The sequence below is a fragment of the Aegilops tauschii genome, chromosome 1 (genome assembly GCF_002575655.3).
Source record: "Aegilops tauschii subsp. strangulata cultivar AL8/78 chromosome 1, Aet v6.0, whole genome shotgun sequence".
NCBI classification, from domain to species: Eukaryota; Viridiplantae; Streptophyta; class Magnoliopsida; order Poales; family Poaceae; genus Aegilops; species Aegilops tauschii.
Genome location: NC_053035.3, coordinates 488,445,378 through 488,468,772, shown reverse-complemented (window position 1 = coordinate 488,468,772; position 23,395 = coordinate 488,445,378).

Below are 23,395 nucleotides of genomic sequence, written 5' to 3'. Positions count from 1 at the left end.
CTTCAGTGATGGCTCCGGTACCCTTGTGGTCTTAGGTACATAAGGGTCCGGGTTAATAGTCCAGGAGCGGGTTTCCTTGCTGTCCGCCTGCTTCTGCTTCTTCGCCGGAGGTGGATTGGGGGGCGTCGTACCCGCCGGAGGAGGATTGGGGGGCGTCGTACCCGCCGGAGGAGGATTGGGGGGCGTCGTACCCGCCGGAGGAGGATTGGGGGGCGGCGGCTGCTTACCCGCCGGAGGTTGTGGATCGGGGGACGGCGTCGAATGGCGTGAAGGAGGTGTAGGTGAACCACCACGACCACCACCATCGCCACCACCACCACCACCATTGGAGGGGGGTGGACTTGTTAGCCTTGGCACCTCGCCTGGAAACACTATGTACTTCTTTTTCCATAGAATGATCTGGCGCTTGACATCTCCAAGTCTTCTCTCCCCTTCGGGTGTAGCTTTGTCAATCTCCAGGTCCTCAAACTCTTGGACTATGTCTTCCACCGTGACACGAGCATAGCCATATGCAATGGGGTTGTTGTGGTGGAGTGCTCCAGGTGTACAGGGTAAAGCACTGCCGCTAGCTACCTTCGTGGAAACGTTCCCCACGGGATAATGCAGATCACATTCTTTCATCTCCTTTACATCATCCACGGGGTAGTGAGGCTCTGGTGCACGAATCTCGATCATCGGTGCATTAGCACCAGGCGGGGCATCCGTGGAAGCCACGCTGCTTCTCCGCTGCTGGCTTCCGCGATCCGCTTCATGATCTTCATGCGGCCCTGCAGCCGATTTTTCTTTTACTAGTTCATGCACGGTCTGCTTCAACTCATGGAGTTCCGATGCAAACTTCGCCAAAAGATCTGCATCCCGGTCCGTCTTTCTCTTACGGCTTCTGTAACAGTACGGGTCATTGTCCTGGGAAAACCCTACTTTCCACGGAATTCTGCCTTTGCCTCGTACACGTCCTCCGTGTTCATCATTCCCGAGGGCTGTTGTCAGTGCGTCTTTCTCTCTGTTGAACTTGATCAAGCCCTCTTGAGCTTGGGTCATTGCGTCAATAAGGGCTTCGGTGGGAGCAAACTTTTTCTTCCGGTGAACACACACCCCTGTCTCCGGGTCTAGCGATCCCCCATGCCCGTACCACCAGCTTTTGGCCCTTGGGTCCCATCCCTCTGTACCTAGAGGGATTCCTCGCACCCTCAGGTCCTCCTCCATCTTCTGCCACTTAGGCTCCGAAAGGCGGTATCCTCCTGGCCCCATAATATGATGGAACTTTTTCTTACTCGCATTATCCTTATTTTTTCGATATTTCCTTGAAATGCTCCGATTTCTTTTGCCTCACAAATTCTGGCCAATCATCTTTCAGTTTCTCATGTTGTCCATTGAAATCCGGAGTCTTGCCCTTGTTGACATAGTCACGGGTTAAATTTTTCTTGAAGTTCCGGAATGCTTCGCCCATCTTCTGAAGAGCGAACTCTTTAACTAGCCTCCTCCTCTCACGTCCTCCCGGAACCTCGTTACCGAATTCATCGACTTTGTTGTATTCCGGAGGTAGAATGAAATGTTCCATAAGCTTTCTCCAGCAATCCTTTTTCGTTCTCTTGTCGACAAAACTGAAACCAAGACGTGCTTTCTTTGGCTCCTTCCATTCCTGGACGGTGATCGGGACGTTGTCTCTAACAACGACTCCGCATTGGTTGATAAACTTTGAGGTGTGCTGTAGGGGCTTGCCGGTTTCACTGACAAAATCAATGGCATATGTTTCTCCTGTTTTCATCGCCTTGGATTTGCCACGCTTTGTCGTACTCGATCCGGCCGAGGGCTAAAAAAAGAAAGAGAGTCGCGCGCGTTAATACATTTCAGTAAGTTTGTATCACGAGAGGCTCAATGTATATATATACCTCGCCGGAGGTGGTTGCTACTTGCAATTCGAGATCGTCGTTTGTTGACGGTTGACCTCCGTCGACAATGTCTGTTCCTTCACCTTCTTGATCATCGACAATGTCTGTTCCACCTTCAAGGTTCAGAAAAGAAGAGACTACATCCTCTTCTTGCTCATATTCTGAGCCCGGCACATAAGGAATCTCGTTGTTTATGATGCCCATTAAATAACGTTCAGCTTCCGGATCCCTAAGCGGCTCGGCTCTATCGTCCGCCATATGTCACTCCTGCATGTAGTAAAAATTAATTAAGTATAAAGGAATTAAAAATAAGATTAAGGGGACATAGAGGAGGAGGAATTAAAAAATAAGATTATTGAGCACTAATTTGCATAGAAGTTTTTGTTTGAGCACTGCCAAGTATTTTGTTTTTCCTTTTCTTCTTCCTTTTCTTCTTCCTTTTCTTCTTCCTTTTCTTTTTCCTTTTCTTCTTCCTTTTCTTCTTCCTTTTCTTCTTCCTTTTCTTTTTCCATTTCTTCTTCCATTTCTTCTTCCTTTTCTTCTTCCTTTTCTTTTTCCTTTTCTTCTTCCTTTTCTTCTTCCTTTTCTTTTTCCTTTTCTTCTTCCTTTTCTTTTTCCTTTTCTTATTTTGTTTTCCTTTTCTTCTTCCTTTTCTTTTTTCCTTTTCTTCTTCCTTTTCTTTTTTCCTTTTCTTCTTCCTTTTCTTCTTCCTTTTCTTTTTCCTTTTCTTCTTCCTTTTCTTTTTCCTTTTCTTCTTCCTTTTCTTTTTCCTTTTCTTATTTTGTTTTTCCTTTTCTTCTTCCTTTTCTTTTTCCTTTTCTTATTTTCTTTTTCCTTTTCTTCTTCCTTTTCTTTTTCCTTTTCTTATTTTCTTTTTCCTTTTCTTCTTCCTTTTCTTTTTCCTTTTCTTATTTTCTTTTTCCTTTTCTTCTTCCTTATCTTTTTCCTTTTCTTATTTTCTTTTTCCTTTTCTTCTTCCTTTTCTTTTTCCTTTTCTTCTTCCTTTTCTTCTTCCTTTTCTTTGTTTGAGGAGGACGGCAGTGCAGGGCGGCGGCGGCGTCGGTGGGAGGCGGAGGACGGCAGGCAGGCGGCGGCGGCGGCGCGCAGGGGCAGGGGCAGCAGTGGCGGCGGCGTGCAGGGCAGGGGCGGCGGCGGCAGTGCAGGGCAAGGGCGGCGGCGGCGGCGCGCAGGGGCAGGGCGGCGGTGGCGGCGGCGCGCAGGGCAGGGCAGGGGCGGCGGCGGCAGTGCAGGGCGTCGGAGCTCACTGGGGGCAGGGCGTCGGCGTCGGGGCAGGGCGTCGGCGTCGATCGGCGTCGGGGCAGGGCGTCGGCGTCGAGAGGAGAATGGGAGGTGGAGGGCAGGATTTACTAAGTGCTGTATATATAGACAGAGCATTAGTCCCGGTTGGGGACACCAACCGCGACTAAAGGTACCCTTTAGTCCCCGCGCGGAAAGAGCCTTTAGTCGCGGTTCGTGTCACGAACCGCGACTAAAGGTCCTTTTTCATATAAAATAAAACTAATTCATTTTAAAATCTTAAAAATACAAATAATATATCAAAAAAATCAGAAAAATAAAACTAATTCATTTTAAAATCTTAAAAATACAAATAATATATCAAAAAAATCAGAAAAATAAAACTAATTCATTTTAAAATCTTAAAAATACAATTATATATCAAAAAAATCAGAAAAATAAAACTAATTCATTTTAAAATCTTAAAAATACAATTATATATCAAAAAAATCAGAAAAATAAAACTAATTCATTTTAAAATCTTAAAAATACAAATAATATATCAAAAAATTCAGAAAAATAAAACTAATTCATTTTAAAATCTGAAAAATACAAATAATATATCAAAAAAATCAGAAAAATAAAACTAATTCATTTTAAAATCTTAAAAATACAATTATATATCAAAAAATCAGAAAAATAAAACTAATTCATTTTAAAATCTTAAAAATACAAATAATATATCAAAAAATTCAGAAAAATAAAACTAATTCATTTTAAAATCTTAAAAATACAAATAATATATCAAAAAAATCAAAAAATAAAACTAATTCATTTTAAAATCTTAAAAATACAATTATATATGAAAAAATCAGAAAATAAAACTAATTCATTTTAAAATCTTAAAAATACAAATAATATATCAAAAAATTCAGTTCATCGATCCCTTGAAGGTTTGACAAAAGGTTTGATACATCATTCAGTTCATCGACCAAATACAAATCATCCGGATTCGCCATCGTACGTTTTAATTCACATGATCCATTCAACAAAGTTTGGTACAATAAATTATTACACATCAATTCTTCCCTTGTGTCCCTGCTTGCTTACGATTGTGCCGTATCCATGGAGCATCCTCATCATTTAACTTAATGCTTGGGTCAGTGTTCACTTTGAAGGGCGGAATTTCACCAAATATATTATAATCTTCTGACATGTCTGTCTTGTCCTCCACTCCCACGATGTTTCTTTTCCCTGAAAGAACAATGTGGCGCTTTGGATCATCGCATGATGTACTGATCGTTTTCTTATCTTTCCGTTTCCTCGGTTTGCTACTCATGTCCTTCAAATAAAAAACCTGAGCGACATCTTTGGCAAGGACGAATGGTTTGTCAAGGTAACCAAGATTGTTGAAATCCACCATTGTCATTCCGTATTGCTCGTCCACCTTTACCCCACCTCCTGTTAGCTTGAACCATTTGCACCGGAACAAAGGGGCCTTAAAGGAGGGTCCATAGTCAAGTTCCCATATCTCCTCTATGTAACCATAATATGTGACCTTTTGCCCATTCTCGGTTGCTGCATCAAAGCGGACACCACTGTTTTGGTTGGTGCTCTTTTTATCTTGGGCGATGGTGTAAAATGTATTCCCATTTATCTCGTACCCTTGGAAAGTCGTTATAGTCGAATATGGTGTCTTGGCCAACATGTACAGCTGATCTCCAACATCATTGTCATTCATTAAATGTTTTCGCAACCAACTGCCGAAAGTCTCCATGTGGGCCTTTCTAATCCAGGATTCAGGCTTCCCCGGGTTGTCCGAGCGTAAAATATTCTTGTGTTGCTCGAAGTACGGAGCCACCAAGCTGGAATTTTGCAGAACTGTGTGGTGTGCTTCAGTCATAGAATGACCGTCCATACATATCGTTGATTTCCTTCCGATCGTGCCTTTTCCACTTAGTCTCCCCTCGTGTCGCGATTGAGGAATACCAATCGGCTTAAGGTCAGGAACATAGTCAATACAGAACTCAATTACCTCCTCATTTCCATAGCCCTTGACGATGCTTCCTTCTGGCCTAGCACGGTTACGAACATATTTCTTTAATACTCCCATGAACCTCTCAAAGGGGAACATATTGTGTAGAAATACAGGACCGAGAATGGAAATCTCTTCGACTAGGTGGAGCAGGAGGTGCGTCATAATATCGAAGAAGGATGGTGGGAACACCAACTCGAAACTGACAAGGCATTGGACCACATCGTTCTGTAACCGTGGTAGATCTTCTGGATTGATTACCTTCTGAGAGATTGCATTGAGGAATGCACATAGCTTCACAATGGCTACTCGAACATTTTCCGGTAGGAGCCCCCTCAAAGCAATCGGAAGCAATTGCGTCATAATCACGTGGCAGTCGTGAGACTTCAGGTTTTGGAACTTTTTGTCTGCCATGTTTATTATTCCCTTTATATTCGACGAGAAGCCAGACGGGACCTTCATACTGCTCAGGCATTCAAAAAAATGACCTTCTCTTCTTTGGTAAGAGCGTAGCTGGCACGACCTTGAAACCATTCCGGATGCCGGTCATCTGGGTCTTTCAAAAGTTGCTGGTCCTGCCGTGCTTCCTTTGTATCATTTGTCTTCCCATACACGCCTAAGAAGCTTAGCAGGTTCACGCAAATATTCTTCGTAACATGCATCACGTCGATTGCAGAGCGGACATCTAGGACTTTCCAATATTCTAGCTCCCAAAATATAGATTTCTTCTTCCACATGGGTGCGTGCCCGTCAACTCCCCGCGGAACTGATTGTCCGCCAGGACCCTTTCCAAAGATGACTTTCAAATCCTTGACCATATCAAATATCTCAGCACCAGTACGTTCCGCAGGCTTCGGCCGGTGATCTGCCTTGCCGTTGAAATGCTTGCCTTTCTTTCTTACGTTATGATTTCGGGGAAGAAATCGACGATGACCCAGGTACACGTTCTTCTTACAATTACCCAATCGTACACTTTCAGTCTCATGTAAGCAGTGCGTGCATGCATTGTATCCCTTATTTGTCTGTCCCGAAAGGTTATTGAGAGCAGGCCAATCGTTGATGGTTACAAAAAGCAACGCTCGTAGGTCAAATTCCTCTCCTTTGTGCTCATCCCAGACACGTACACCAGGTCTGCCCCACAACTGTAAAAGTTCATCAACTAATGGCCTTAGGTACACATCGATGTCGTTCCCGGGTTGCTTTGGACCTTGGATGAGCACTGGCATCATAATGAACTTCCGCTTCATGCACAACCAAGGAGGAAGGTTGTAGATGCATAGAGTCACGGGCTAGGTGCTATGGCTGGAGCTCTGCTCGCCAAAAGGATTCATGCCATCAGTACTTAGACCAAATCTTATGTTCCTTGCGTCAGCTGCAAAATCTTTGAACACTCTGTCGATCTTTCTCCATTGCGTTCCATCAGCGGTGCTCAACTCCCCGTCGGACTTACGGTCCTCTTTGTGCCATCGCAACGACTTGGCATGCTTTTTGTTCCTGAACAGACGTTTCAACCGTGGTATTATAGGAGCATACCACATCACCTTGGCGGGAACCCTCTTCCTGGGTTTCTCGCCCTCAACATCGTCACCAGGGTCATCGCCTCTGATCTTATAACGCAATGCAGTGCATACAGGGCATTCATTCAAATTCTCGTATTCACCGCGGTAGAGGATGCAGTCGTTAATGCATGCATGTATCTTCAGAACCTCTAAACCTAGAGGGCAGACAACCTTCTTTGCTTCGTACGTACTGGCGGGCAACTCGTTATTCTTCGGAAACATATTCTTCAACATTTTCAGCAAATTTTCAAATGATGAGTCAGCTACACCTTCCTGTGCCTTCCATTTTAGCAAATCCAGTGTGCAGCCCAGCTTTTTCAGACTATTATCGCATCCTGGGTACAACGACTTTTTGTGATCCTCTAACATGCGATCCAAATTCTCCCTCTCCTTGTCAGTTTCGCAGCGTCTCCATGCATCAGCAATGGTCCGACCAAGATCATCAGCGGGCTCATCATGTGCCTCTTCTTCACCTTCACCTAACCCTTCCCCACCTTCAGCATCATCCTCCATGAAAGTATCACCGAAATGATCATGATAGTTGTCATCGATATCATCCCCTTCTTCATCTTCTTCCATTCTAACCCCTCTTTCTCCATGCTTGGTCCAACAATTATAGCTTCGCATGAAACCGTGCCGAAGCAGGTGCATGTGAACGTCTCTTGAGGAGGAGTAACCCTTCTGATTCTTACAGACAGCACATGGACAGATAATAAAACCTCGCTGCTTGTTCGCATTTGCCACTATGAGGAAATCTTTCAAACCCGTAGTGAACTCGCCGGAGAGTCGGGGACCGTACATCCATTGCCGATTCATCTGCATTATTATTATAAGTATATAATTAACCATCATGAATTTATTAAACTAACTAGCTAGAAATAATACAAATTAAACAATGAACTACACACATGCATATTTTATCAATGACACATGAAAGGTTCAAGTTGCTAACCGCGATCGCGGAGGAAAAATAAATGAGAAAGCTCAAGTGTGGCTCGGACACTTCATATCATGTTTGTTTCATGCTCTCGGGCATTTCATCGAACACCTTGTGTGCATAGGAGGAACCAAAAGCAAACCCACCACCCCCCTTCTGAATTGTGGCTAAGTGAAGTGAGCTGAGTCCTATATATAGGGATGGGCCTTTAGTCCCGGTTGGCCTGGCCAACCGCGACTAAAGGCCTTCGGGCCAGCCTGAGGACCTTTAGTCCCGGTTGGCCAGGCCAACCGGGACTAAAGCCCCTCCCGTCCGCCAGCTATCGACCGAGTGCGCTGGGCCCAGATAGTTGGTCGCGGGTCTTCTCCCGAACCGCGACTAAAGACCCCTTTTGTCGCGGTTCGATTATTTTAGGGACTAATGGGGGCGTATGGAAGCCTCTTTTTCTACTAGTGTTAGTCAGTTGAAATGGAAATCAATATTAGCTAAAACTTCGGAAACACACGGTGAAACTGGAGCTCACTATTAGCGACAACCTGGTGCCCTACCCTAACCGAGTCACCGTCTCAATGTGATAGCGGGGATCCGCAGATCGCTAAGGCTTCATCGCACTCCCGGGTAGTCATCGCCATACCTGTCGCTTGGCCTCAGACCACACTCGGAGCTCCTTCGTGTGCCCATTTTATCTTGACTAGCCTTTGAATTCCCTTGCCCCGCTCCCAAGTTGGAAATATGCCCTAGGGGCAATAATATTTGTATTATTATATTTCCATATTCATAATTAAAGAGTTTATATTCTATGTTATAACTGCTATGGTCTATGTGATTCAGTGAATAACACATATGCACGTGTGAGATGATAAACGGTTAAACAAAAGGTTCCTAGTCTTGCCTCTAGGACTAGCTGAAGTGTTGTTGGTGATCATGTTTTCCAGATCTTAAGATATCGTTAAGTGTTAAACGATAGTCCTAAAACAAGATTGAGAATATGACGTTGGAAGAACGCTCATATTGAATCGATCCAATCTTGTCTATTATGAATTGGGTTAATATCATCTGTAATCAATTGTTATAACACAGAGTGTTAACGTGTGATTTTGCTCCTTAGACCATGAGAGTATTGTAGTCACTCCTTACCTTATGGTGGGCTTTGGGGTTGCTCAAACGTCACCTGTAACACGGTGACCATAACGACAACTTACAGGTTCATCGGAAAGTTTGATAAGGGACTAGATATCTCGAGAGTGGAATTTGCTCCTCCAACGATGGAGAGATATTCTTAGGGCCCTCTCGGTGTGACGGCATCCATCACCGCCTGTCCAGACACAGGTGACTTCGTACGGGGATGCCGAAACACAATAACGAGAAAGAATAACAAAACCGGTAACAAGGATAACAGTATAGTGAGCGTGTGATGACTCATGAGGATACTGACGCATCCCTGATTTTGTGAAATATCGCGAAGCACAGGGAACATCACATGATAACCAAAGGCGTTCACTCGAATACCATTCGTGTGCTCATAGGGATCAATATGGACGTCCACGTACAGTTCCTCTATCGGTCATCAAACGAACGGTTTCGTTCATGTCTATGAGTTACCGAACCTACGGGTCACCATGATGATTGCCCCCCAAAGAAGTATGCCTTTGCCCTATCAGTTCACTAAATATGCCCACATCGACATGACAGTCCCAAAGAGCGGAGTAATGGTTAAAGGGGGTAAAACTTGGAAGGGTGTTGCTTGATACGTCTCCGTCGTATCTACTTTCCCAAACACTTTTGCCCTTGTTTTGGACTCTAACTTGCATGATTTGAATGGAACTAACCCGGACTGACGCTGTTTTCAGCAGAATTGCCATGGTGTTATTTTTGTGCAGAAATAAAAGTTCTCGGAATGACCTAAAAATCAACGGAGATTATTTTTGGAATATATAAAAAATACTGGAAGAAGAATCCATGTCAGGGGGCCCACACCCTGTCCACGAGGGTGGGGGCGCGCCTACCCCCCTGGGCGCGCCCTCCTGCCTCGTGGGCCCCCTGACGCTCCACCAACCTCAAGTCCAACTCCATATATTCGTGTTCGGGGAGAAAAAAATCAGGGAGAAGGATTCATCACGTTTTACGATACAGAGCCGCCGCCAAGCCCTAAACTCTCTCGGGAGGGCTGATCTGGAGTCCGTTCGGGGCTCCGGAGAGGGGAATCCGTCGCCATCGTCATCATCACCTTCCTCCATCAGCAATTCCATGATGCTCACCGTCGTGCATGAGTAATTCCATCGTAGGCTTGCTGGACGGTGATGGGTTGGATGAGATTTATCATGTAATCGAGTTAGTTTTGTTAGGGTTTGATCCCTAGTATCCACTATATTCTGAGATTGATGTTGCTATGACTTTGCTAAGCTTAATGCTTGTCACTAGGGCCCGAGTGCCATGATTTCAGATCTGAACCTATTATGTTTTCATGAATATATGTGAGTTCTTGATCCTATCTTGCAAGTCTATACTCACCTACTATGTGTTATGATCCGGCAACCCCGAAGTGACAATAATCGGGACCACTCCCGGTGATGACCGTAGTTTGACGAGTTCGTGTATTCACTATGTGTTAATGCTTTGGTCTGGTACTCTATTAAAAGGAGGCCTTAATATCCCTTAGTTTCCAATAGGACCCCGCTGCCCCGGGAGGGTAGGACAAAAGATGTCATGCAAGTTCTTTTCCATAAGCACGTATGACTATATTTGGAATACATACCTACATTACATTGATGAATTGGAGCTAGTTCTGTGTCACCCTATGTTATAACTGTTGCATGAATAATCGCATCCGGCATAATTCTCCATCACCGATCCATTGCCTACGAGCTTTTCATATATCGTTCTTCGCTTATTTACTTTTCCGCTGCTACTGTTACAATCATTATAAAGCCCAAAAATATTACTTTTGCTACCGTTACCACTACTATCATATTACTTTGCTACTAAACACTTTGCTGCAGATATTAAGTTTCCAGGTGTGTTTGAATTGACAACTCAGCTGCTAATACTTGAGAATATTCTTTGGCTCCCCTTGTGTCGAATCAATAAATTTGGGTTGAATACTCTAGCCTCAAAAACTGTTACGATCCCCTATACTTGTGGGTTATCAAGACCATTTTCTGGCGCCGTTGCCAGAGAGCATAGCTCTATTCTTTGAGTCACTTGGGATTTATATCTGCTGGTCACTATGAGGAACTTGAAAGACGAAAGAACTAAGATTTTTCCCTCAACTACGAGGGGGGGGGGGTAAGGAACTGCCATCTAGCCCTGCACTTGATTCACCTTCTGTTATGAGTAAACTTGCGACACCTACACATGCTTTTGATTCTGATAGGCCGCATGTTATTGATGATGCCACTTCTGCTTTGCATTATACTTATGATGAAACTACTTCTATGCTTGATACTACTGTGCCACTAAGTGAATTTCTTGATGAACAACTTGCTAGGGCTAGAGAGAATGAAATTATTAAAACTAATAATATTGATGAAAGTGATGATGAAGATTCTCCCCGTAGATATGAATTGCCTGTTGTGCCTGAGGGTTATGTTATGGATGAAGAAACTGCTAGAGACTTTCTTTCCTGCAATGATAGAAGTGATCTTAAGAAACTATTAGCTAAGCTGAAAGAAAAATCTCTGAATGCTAGAATGAAATATGATCCTGCTTATGCTACTTCACCTATCTTTATTACTGATAAGGATTATGATTTCTCAGTTGATCCTGATATAATTACTTTGGTTGAATCTGATCCTTTCTATGGCTATGAATCTGAAACTGTTGTGGGACATCTTACTAAATTAAATGATATAGCTACCCTGTTCACTAATGATGAGAAAACTCACTACTATTATATCCTTAAATTATTTCCGTTCTCATTAAAGGGTGATGCTAAGATATGGTTTAATTCTCTTGATCCTGGTTGTGTGCATAGTCCCCAGGATATGATTTACTACTTCTCTGCTAAATATTTCCCCGCTCATAAGAAACAAGCTGCTTTAAGGGAAATATATAATTTTGTGCAAATTGAAGAAGAGAGTCTCCCACAAGCTTGGGGGAGGCTTCTCCAATTACTTAATGCTTTGCCTGATCATCCTCTCAAGAAAAATGAAATGCTTGATATCTTTTATAATGGACTAACCGATGCTTCCAGAGACCACCTGGATACTTGTGCTGGTTGTGTTTTCAGGGAAAGAACAGTTTATCAAGCTGAAATTCTATTGAATAATATGTTGACCAATGAAAATAATTGGACACTTCCTGAACCAACTCCTAAGCAAACTCCGAAGAAAAGGGGTATTCTATTTCTCAGTCCTGAAGATATGCAAGAGGCAAAGAAATCTATGAAAGAAAAAGGTATAAAAGCTGAAGATGTTAAGAATTTACCTCCTGTTGAAGAAATACATGGTCTTAATTCATCACCTATTGAAGAAACACACGGTGTTGGGGATATTACCACTGGGCGTAAACTGGCCAGGAGAGGCCGGGTTAACCCCATAAGTAGTTCATTTGTATCTGAAGTCCATGAAGACAGACGGTGACGCTTTATGAAGGCCCAGGGCCCAAAGCCGGTTTAAGGCCTATAGACATAAACCGGCATTGATATGTAAACTTGTGTTGTAAGATAGAAGTAGCAGAGACCGAGCCGGACACGATTATGAGCCGGCCTCGGGATTCTGTAAATCGACGGGCGTCAACCCATGTATATAAGGGGACGACCCGGCGGCGGTTCAAGGACAACAGACAACAACTCGAGACTCAGGCAAAGCGTATTCGCTCCCTGGTCATCGAAACCCCAGCAATTCCATCACAACTAGACGTAGGCTTTTACGTTCATCGTAAGGGGCCGAACTAGTATAAACTCTCTTGCGTCCCTTGTCCGCTTTAACCCCTTTAAGCTAACCCGTAGCGATGGCTCTGCGACTAAGTCCTTTCTCTAGGACATCTGCCGTGACAAAACCACGACAGTTGGCGCCCACCGTGGGGCTATCGCACGATGGTTTCAAGTTCTTGGAGGGCAAATTCGAAGGACTCAAGGGTTACGCTGTGGGCCGGATAACCAAGAGTCGTGCGACAAGCTCTACATCGACGATGCAGGCTGGGGCCCCGAGCCCGGCTCAATCGAGTATGGGTACCGGGTCCCCTTTGGTGGCATACACATTTTCATTGGCAAGATCGGCGAACCGGGCCCTGAGCCGGACATCTGCACCGACCTCGTCAAAACGGCTCAGCGTGCGAGATCTGCCCGGGTCAAGCCTGTCATGAAGCGTGCCTTCGTGGGAGTTATCCATGGAGGGGAATCTGAGGATAAATCGGAATCTGGTGGTGAGACCGTCGTTTATTCCGGCGACGAGTCATCGACCGGAGAGACCGAGTCGTTATATCAGTTACAAGATGGCCGGACTGGGGGCTGTTCCGATGGCAACAGTATTCCAGACCCCTTTGATCTGCCAAACCGGGTTGCGATCTTCATGGCCGGTACGCAACCGACGCTCCACTCTTCGACCGCAGCGGCGATGATTTCTGGATCGGCAGCGGCAACAGCGGCCGGGGCAGGAGGCCCTGTGCGACCGCCAGCTCAGGTTCTATCTGATTTGTTTGACGCGTTGGCAACGCTGATGGCGGAGGTTAACCCGGTGGATCAGGATGCACACAATGCGGAAATCGCGAAAGTGAAAGATCAGATCACCCAGGCCAAAGCCGACTTAGCGGCTGAGGATACCAGGATGGCCGCGGAGCGGGCCACTTTGGATGCACAAGCTTACCGGGTTATGCTGGATCAGAGTGCGTCGAACGAAGTCCTGAAGAGGAGGTACCGATCTCGCCTGCCGCAGGTTTATGACGCTAGAAATCTCTTTAACACCCCAGGAGCAGGGACCAGTAATCCGCCGGTGGTAAATCGGGCGGAGGCACCTGGAGCAGGGGCGCCGGTTCAGGCACGTTCGGTGGATCCGCCTCGTCAGAACAAGATTGTAACACCGCATGTCCCACGCCACCGGGTCATTACTCTAACCCGATGGACAACATTGTCGCTGCTGCATCACGGCTGGCGGCCATCCCGATCGAAGGCGATTCTCCGGTGGCGGTCGAGACGCGTCGGGTTAAGGAGCTTCTTTAGACAGCCTTGGTTCAACAGGAGGCTTATTCATATAGTCGCGATCGGATTCATTCCACTCCCCGTCCAAGCCGGAGTTACAGCAGGCGTATGGATGAACCGACAGTGTCAAGCAATGCGCGGAACCGTGATCCGCCCCGTGGCAATAACCCGGCGGGTGGTGCTGGTGATGCTCAGGAGGTGGTGGACCGGGCTCGAGCACGCAGAGAGGCCGAGTTAGCGGCGCAGCATGAAGCCCGTCAGCTTACTCCGGTTCGTCCAACCACATCGGTGGAACCAGGAGTTACCTCTAGTTCTTTGGGAGTGCCGTGTCTCGTCCCGGCGTTGCGCAATGTGCGCCTGCCCAAGGATTTCAAGGGCCCGCGCAAGGTGCCAAATTACACTGCCGATTTATCCCCTGAAACATGGGTCGAAAGCTATGAGATGGCCATGGAGATGCTGGATGTGGATGATGCGGCATGTGCGAAATACTTCACCATGATGCTAGAAGGGACGGCCCGCACTTGGCTCAAGAGCTTACCGGCTAATTCTATCAGGTCATGGGCCGAGTTGAGAGCCCGGTTTATTTAGAATTTCAAGGATACATGCAAGCAGCCCATGTCAATTGTGGACTTAGCTGCCTGTGTCCAGGAGGAAGGAGAGTCGACAACCCATTGGGTGCGTCGGGTTCCGGAGATTTTGCATTCATCGGACCGCATCAACGCTGACACCGCAGTTTTAACATTGGAAGGCAATTGCCGGTTTGAACCCCTGAAGTTGAAGTTGGGACGGCTCAAACGTCATTGTAATGACATGGGAACGCTCATGGCTGCACTGGTGAAGTATGCCGATTCTGATAGTACCAAGGATCCCGAGTCTAACGATGATAAGACAGGGAAGGGAAAAAAGAGCGGCAACGCCAAGGGGCAGCACCACAACCCGGCGGGTCATGGAAACGGCGGCAAGCGTAAGGCGGACCACGGTTTAGACTTTGTGGCTAATACTAATACACATGACAAGGGCTAGCGGCGTAAGGGTAAACTGCCCCAGCGCGGTGGAGGGCCAAGTCCTAATCCGGACCTTTGTCTTATCTGTTGAACCAGCCCTGTCCAAAGCATGGGACGAAGGAGATCCCGTCCACGCACCTCTGGAAAGATTGTTACATTATGCAAGAGTTCAAAAATTCTGATTCTTTCCGGTATGATCATGGACCAGGAGGCGGTTCGGGCCCCGGGTCTCATGGGCTGGGTTATGGTGGAGGAAATTCCGGTTCAGGCTTCCACGGTAATCAGGGTGGACATAACAATCAAAGTAATCAGGGTAACCAAGGTGGCTATAATCATCAGGGCAATCAGCAGCAGCAGCAGTCGGGTTACCAGAGCAACCCGAAGGAGTTGAATAACGGACAGTATCATGTCTTCACCACTAGCTTGGACAAGCGCGATCAGAAGCTTCATAAAAGGGTGGTGAATGCCGTTGAACCGGCGGTGCCCCGTTATTTGTGCTGGTCCGAGCAGCCGATTGTGTGGAGTAGAGAAGATCATCCACCCCGGGTCATCTGGCTCTGGTGGTGGCACCTCAGGTGGGAGGTTATAAGTTCACTAAGGTACTCATGGGTGGAGGGAGTAGTATCAATATCCTTTATTATGGAACTTTCCGTCGCATGTGGTTAACAGATAAAAATCTTAAACCGTCCAATACGGTGTTCCATGGTGTGGTGCCTGGTAAATCGGCATATCCTGTTGATAAGATAGCTCTGGAGGTGGCTTTTGGAGATGAGCATGACTCAAGATCAGAAACTTTGACCTTTGAAGTGGTGAAAATCAAAAGCCCGTATCATGCCCTGTTTGGACGGCCAGCTTATGCTAAGTTTATGGCACGGCCTTGTTATGTCTATCTGCAGCTCAAGATGCCGGGTCACAAGGGAACTATAACCGTGCATGGGAGCCGCAAGATTGCCCTGGAGTGTGAAGAAGGTGATGCGGCTTATGCAGAGTCGGTTTGTGCAACAGAAGAGTTGAAGTTTTACAAAGACAATGTTGATCCGGCAGATATGACTTCATTAAAGAAACCAACTACAGAGCATGATCCGGCCCTGAAATTCAAATCAGCTGATGAGACTAAGCTTGTTGACTTCGTGCCCGGCGATTCGTCCAAGCAATTTAGCATCAGCGCTAACTTGGATCCGAAATAGGAAAGCGCGCTCATCGAGTTCATCCGTGAGAATCGGGACATCTTTGCGTGGAAGCCTTCTGACATGCCAGGTGTACCAAGAGAACTCGCTGAGCACACTCTCAATATTGATCCAAAGTATAAACCGGTCAAGCAGTTTCTTCGCCGGTTCAATGAAGAAAGACGCAAGGCTATTGGAGAAGAAGTAGCCAGACCCTTGGCGGCTGGATTTATCGTTGAAGTATTCCATCCTGAGTGGTTGGCTAATCCGGTGCTGGTCCTCAAGAAGAATGGCACTTGGCGTATGTGTGTGGACTACACAGATCTCAACAAAGCTTGTCCAGCAGGCGTCAACCCATGTATATAAGGGGACGACCCGGCGGCGGTTCAAGGACAACAGACAACAACTCGAGACTCAGGCAAAGCGTATTCGCTCCCTGGTCATTAAACCCCAGCAATTCCATCACAACTAGACGTAGGCTTTTACCTTCATCGTAAGGGGCCGAACTAGTATAAACTCTCTTGCGTCCCTTGTCCGCTTTAACCCCTTTAAGCTAACTCGTAGCGATGGCTCCGCGACTAAGTCCTTTCTCTAGGACATCTGCCGTGACAAAACCACGACACACGGTCTCGATAACCCGACACAGCTAATAAAGGTAAACTCTCTCTATAGATATGATAAAGCTGAAATCCCTCCTGCTAAGTTTGCTAGCCAATGTTTGGATGAATTTGATAACTTTATGGTTAAGCAAGAAGATTTTAATGCTTATTTTGGTAGACAACTGAAATGCAATGCTTATATGATTGAACACTTGGGTGATTATATGTCTAGAGTTAAAGGTGAACTTAAACTTGTTAGTAAACATGCTTCTATGGTTACCACTCAAGTAGAACAAGTACTTAAAGCTCAGAATGATTTGCTCAATGAATTGAATAGTAAGATTAATGACTTTGCTGTTAGAGTTGCAACTAGAGGAGGTAAAGTGACTCGGGAACCTTTGTATCCCGAGGGCCACCCTAAGAGAATTGAGCAGGATTCTCAGAGAAATAACGTTGATGCACCTAGTCCTTCTAAGAGGAAGAAAAAAAAGTTAGGACTTTGCATGCTCCTAGTGAACCTATTGTAGACACACCTAAGAATCCCAATGATATTATGATATTTCTATCTCTGATGCTGAAACACAATCTGGTAATGAACATGAACCTAGTGATAATGTTATCGATGATGTTCATGTTGATGCTCAACCTAGCAATAATAATGATGTAGAAATTGAACCTGCTGTTGATCTTGATAACCCACAATCAAAGAATCAACGTTATGATAAGAGAGACTTTGTTGCTAGGAAGCACAGTAAAGAAAGAGAACCATGGGTTCAGAAACCCATGCCTTTTCCTCCTAAACCATCCAAGAAAAAGGATGATGAGGATTTTGAGCGCTTTGCTGAAATGATTAGACCTATCTTTTTGCGTATGCATTTGACCGATATGCTTAGAATGAATCCTTATGCTAAGTATATGAAGGATATTGTTACAAATAAGTGAAAGATACCGGAAGCTGAAATTTCCCCATGCTTGCTAATTATACTTTTAAGGGTGGAATACCAAAGAAACTTGGAGATCCAGGAGTACCAACTATACCATGCTCCATTAAAAGAAACTATGTTAAAACTGCTTTATGTGATCTTGGAGCCGGTGTTAGTGTTATGCCTCTCTCTTTATATCGTAGACTTGATTTGAATAAGTTGACACCTACTGAAATATCTTTGCAAATGGTTGATAAATCAACTGCTATACCTGTCAGTATTTGTGAGGATGTGCCTGTTGTTGTTGCAAACGTTACTATTTTAACGGACTTTGTTATTCTTGATATTCCCGAGGACGATAATATGTCTATTATCCTTGGAAGACCCTTTTTGAATACTGCAGGGGCTGTTATTGATTGCACCAAAGGCAATGTCACTTTTCATGTTAATGGTAATGAGCATACGGTACACTTTCCGAGGAAACAACCTCAAGTCCACAGTATCAATTCTATTGGAAAAAATTCAACAATTACTATTGGAGGTTTTGAATTTCCTCTTCCTACTGTCAAGAAGAAATATGATATTCTTATTGTTGGGGACATGCATATCCCCGTTGAGGTAACCTGGTGTTATTCGAAAATTCTCCGGTTTCATGATTTTCGAAATGAGTTTGTTAACAAGACCAGATCAATCTTGTTAATGGATTCCTTTTGATGAGCATGAGATGGATGAATTTAGAAAACACAACTTTCTGTACCCTCCTTTTACTTTCTGTTATTTACATTAAATAAAGCAAAAATAGTAATTTATGTCCGTTTTCTGAATTATCCGTGCAATAAAAATACCCCGAAAATAAAAGTTCTCCAAATGCCCTGAAATTTGAATATGATTTTTTCTGGAATATTTGAGAATATCTGGCACTGAGAACACATCAGGGGAGCCAGCACCTGGCCACGAGGGTCCAGGGCGCGCCCTACCCCCCTGGGCGCGCCCCCTTCCTCGTGGGCCCCTCCACTTATTCCAGCCACCACACACTCCTTCCTCCTCCCAAAAAAATCACCAACCAGCTCAAGCACAAGTTCTAGCTCATCTTGCTGCCATTTTTGATCTAGCTCAAAGCTCCATTCACAAAACTGCTTTGGGGGATTGTTCTTTGGTATGTGACTCCTCCAATGGTCCAATTAGTTTTTGTTCTAGTGCTTTATTCATTGCAATTTTTTGCTGCTTAGGTGACCCTGTTCTTGAGCTTGCATGTCAAATTTATATGGTCAAAAGTAGTTTTAATGCATGATATGGCCTCTAGGCACTTGTAGGAGTAGTTGCTATAAATTTTGTTGAGTTTGGTTCACTTTTATATTGAGTTGCTAAAAATTTCAGAGATTTTCAAAAAAGATGAAGAGATTTTTGAGGGGCTCATCGAGCCGAAGCTCGAAGGATAAACAAAGTGAAGAGAACAAGAAGCCCAAGTATAATCTCCCTCGTACTGCGGAGGTTCGGCCATGTGAATGGCCTTGTGATGATTTCTTGAGAGAAGCCAGGATTCATGAAGATTTTTATTATTTGGCTGAGAATGCAGGCCTGGCCTCCTTCCTCCACGACCAACGCGAACAGTATTCTTACTCACCAATATCTTTGTGCAAAACTTTCATTTCCATGCTAGGAGCTCACCACCTTCGGTGGAATTTTATTTATATGATGAGCATAAGGAGATGTCACTTCGTGATTTTTGTCGGGTTTGTTTGATACCTTTGGAGGGCAGCATAGAGGAACCCAATCGTGATGATGTGGAGAGATTTATTGATATGATTGCTGTAGGGGAAACGAGGAAAGTTTCCGATGCAAGAATCACTAGCATACATTTTCCTGTTCTACATTAATTTTCAATATTTGCTAGTAGATGCTTAATTGGTCGCGGGAACTGTGGGAACCTTAGTGCTCCTGATATTGTTATTTTGCGCCATGCCTTGTTTCAAGATACTACTTTCAGTTTAGGCGCTATTGTTGCTAAGCGGTTAAACCTGAACCGTACTAAGGGCCCCGTCCTTGGAGGCATCTTTGCCTCGCGCCTAGCTGCACACTTTAACATACCCATCAGGCATTATGAGAAAGAGGAAAAGTTGCTGCCTAATATTTTTCTAGATTATTAGAGCATGGTAGCACATGATTTTATTGTTAAGAATAAGAAGAAGTTGCTTAACTATAGACTGATTTTTGGTAAGAATAGTTTTGAGACTATTACCTTGCCTGCTCCCTCTTTGTTTAACATATTTTCAGGCAAGTACCTTGTTTTACCGAAGGACGTTTATGCATACTGGAGTGTGACACCAGCTACAGAGCCTGAGCCGGAACCACCCCAGGACCTTTATCGACAGTCAGTTTATCAGTGGAATCTGGAGGAGATCGCCAACCAGTGGCACCTAGAGGACACTCCCCCTTGCACTGGAGAGGGCTACTTTGATCCATGGGCATAGACCAACTTAGGCTAAAAGCCTAAGCTTGGGGGAGTACGTATTTCTCACCGACATTACATTCATGTTCACACACTCATGCTAGTTGTCGGTGCTCATACTTTTTCACTGTATCATCCATGATAGATTATTTCCTTTTTAGCTTTCTTCTTGTGTGCCTTAATAAACCTTAAGAAAAACAAAAAAAATAGTTGTAGCTTTTAGTTAGTTTACTTTCCATGCCTGTAGTAGTAGTAATTAAAAAGAAAACCCAAAAAGATTTCTCGTTCTTCTTTTGCTTGTTGGGAGCTTTCCCATGTAAATAGTTTTGTTTCTTTTCTTTGGGGGTCGAGAGGAGAAGACCATAATGAAAATGTTGAGTGGCTCTCATATGCATTATTGTTAATCTAACAAAGAGCCCATATTACCTTGTCTTCTCCCTTGAATTGAATGCTTGCAAATTCCAGCTTAGTCCAATGCACGTGCACTATTATTATTGTCCACATCGTTCGGTCGTGCAAGTGAAAGGCAATAATGATGATTATATGATGAACTGATTGAGATGAGAAAAGCTGGTATGAACTCGACCTCTCTTGTTTTTGTAAATATGATTAGTTCATTGTTTCTGATTCAGCCTATTATGAAAGAAACATATTTGCAATGACAATTAGAGATTGTAGTTGCTTATGCCATGCTTAATTAGCTAGGAGTTTATAATGGTTTACCTTGCGTGCCAACATGCTATTAAAATGGTTGTGATGTGGTAAGATAGGGTGGTATCCTCCTTTGAACGATCCGAGTGGCTTGACTTGGCACATGTTCATGCATGTAGTTGAAACAAAATCAACATAGCCTCTACGATATTTATGTTCATGGTGAATTATATCCTACTCATGCTTGCATTCAGTGTTGATTAATTTTAATGCATGTTCATGACTGTTGCCGCTCTCTAGCTGGTCGCCTCCCAGTCTTTTTCTAGCCTTCACTTGTACTAAGCGGGAATACTACTTGTGCATCCAACTCCATAAACCCCAAAATTGTTCCATATGAGTCCACCATACCTACCTATATACGGTATCTACCTGCCGTTCCAAGTAAATTTGTATGTGCCAAACTCTGAACCTTCAAATAAACATTCTATTTTGTATGCTCGAATAGCTCATGTATCAACTAGGGCTGTCTGTATCCTCCATGCTAGGCGGGTTATTCTCAAGAGGAGTGGACTCCGCTCCTCACTCACGAGAAAATGGGTGGTCACCGGGATGCCCAGTCCCATGCTTTAAGCAAATCAAATCAAAATAATTGCAAACAAAACTCCCCCAGGATTGTTGCTAGTTGGAGGCACCCGTTGTTTTGGGCGAGCCATGGATTGATGCTTGTTGGTGGTGGGGGAGTATAAACTTTACCATTTTGCTTGGAACCGCCTATAATGTGTGTAGCATGGAAGATATCGAGATCTCTCGGTTGTTATGTTGACAATGAAAGTATACCGCTCAAAATCTTATTCATATCTATTTCAAAACCGAGCTCTGGCACCTCTTCAAATCCCTGCTTCCCTCTGCGAAGGGCGTATCTATTTACTTTTATGTTGAGTCATCATCCTCTTATTAAAAAGCACCAGTTGGAGAGCACCTCTGTCATTTGCATCCATTACTGTTAGTTTACATTGAGTATGACTGTGACTGGATCTCTTTTACCATGAATTACAATGTCTAGTCAGTCCTTGATCTTTAAAGGTGCTCTGCATTTATGTTTTGCGGTCTCAGAAAGGGCTAGCGAGATACCATCTTGTTATATCATATTATGATTGTTTTGAGAAAGTGTTGTCATCCGAGATTTATTATTATTGCTCGCTAGTTGATTATGCCATTGATATGAGTAAACATGAGACCTAAATGTTATTGCGAATGTGGTTAGTTCATAATCTTTGCTGAAAACTTGAATGCTGGCTTTACATATTTACAACAACAAGAGCAAACAGAGTTTCTAAAAGTTTTTCTTTATCACTTTCAGTTTGTCAACTGAATTGCTTGAGGACAAGCAAAGGTTTAAGCTTGGGGGAGTTGATACGTCTCCGTCGTATCTACTTTTCCAAACACTTTTGCCCTTGTTTTGGACTCTAACTTGCATGATTTGAATGGAACTAACCCGGACTGACGCTGTTTTCAGCAGAATTGCCATGGTGTTATTTTTGTGCAGAAATAAAAGTTCTCGGAATGACCTGAAAATCAACGGAGATTATTTTTGGAATATATAAAAAATACTGGAAGAAGAATCCACGTCAGGGGGCCCACACCCTATCCACGAGGGTGGGGGCGCGCCCCCCTGCCTCGTGGGCCCCCTGACGCTCCACTGACCTCAACTCCAACTCCATATATTCGTGTTCGGGGAGAAAAAAATCAGGGAGAAGGATTCATCACGTTTTACGATACAGAGCCGCTGCCAAGCCCTAAACTCTCTCGAGAGGGCTGATCAATTGTATAGGGGATCAATTGTAGCCTCTTTTGATAAGTAAGAGTGTCGAACCCAACGAGGAGCTAAAGGTAGAACAAATATTCCCTCAAGTTCTATCGACCACCGATACAACTCTACGCACGCTTAACGTTCGCTTTACCTAGAACAAGTATGAAACTAGAAGTACTTTGTAGGTGTTTTTGGATAGGTTTGCAAGAATATAAAGTGCACGTAAATAAAAAGTAGGGGCTGTTTAGGTAAGGAAGCAATAAAGTAAATATAGCGAGTGTGGAAAAGTGGTGGTAGGCGTTGGGAGATTGTCCCTAAGCAATTGACTACTTTACTAGACCGATAGCAAGTTTTATGTCGGAGAGGCCACTGCTAGCATGTCATCCCTGACTTGGAATTCTATGCACTTATGATTGGAACTATTAGCAAGCATCCGCAACTACTAACGTTCATTAAGGTAAAACCCAACCATAGCATTAAGATATATTGGTCCCCCATCAATCCCGTATGCATCAATTTCTATGCTAGGTTGAAGTTTCTGTCACTCTTGCCCTCCAATACATAGTCCTATCAACATACAACTAACCCTATGGTGTGATCCACGCGCGCGCTCATATGATGGGCACCAAAGGACAGCAACAAAATGTAACACCCACAATGCGGCTATATCTCCCACGTGTCGGGGCACGACTTAGAGGCATAGCCGCATGGTAGGTCTGTCGCAAGAGGGGTAATCTTTACACATCCCATGTACTGAATAAGGAAGGGATAAAGAGTTGGCTTACAATCGCCACTTCACACAATACATAAATAGTCATACATCATCCAGAATACAATCAAGGTCCGACTACGGAACCAAAATAAAGAAAGACAACCCCAAATGCTAGATCCCTGATCGTCCCAACTGGGCTCCTCTACTGATCATCCGGAAAAGAAACATAGTAATGGCCCGAATCCTCGTAGAACTCCCACTTGAGTTCGATAGTGTCCCCTGCACTGGC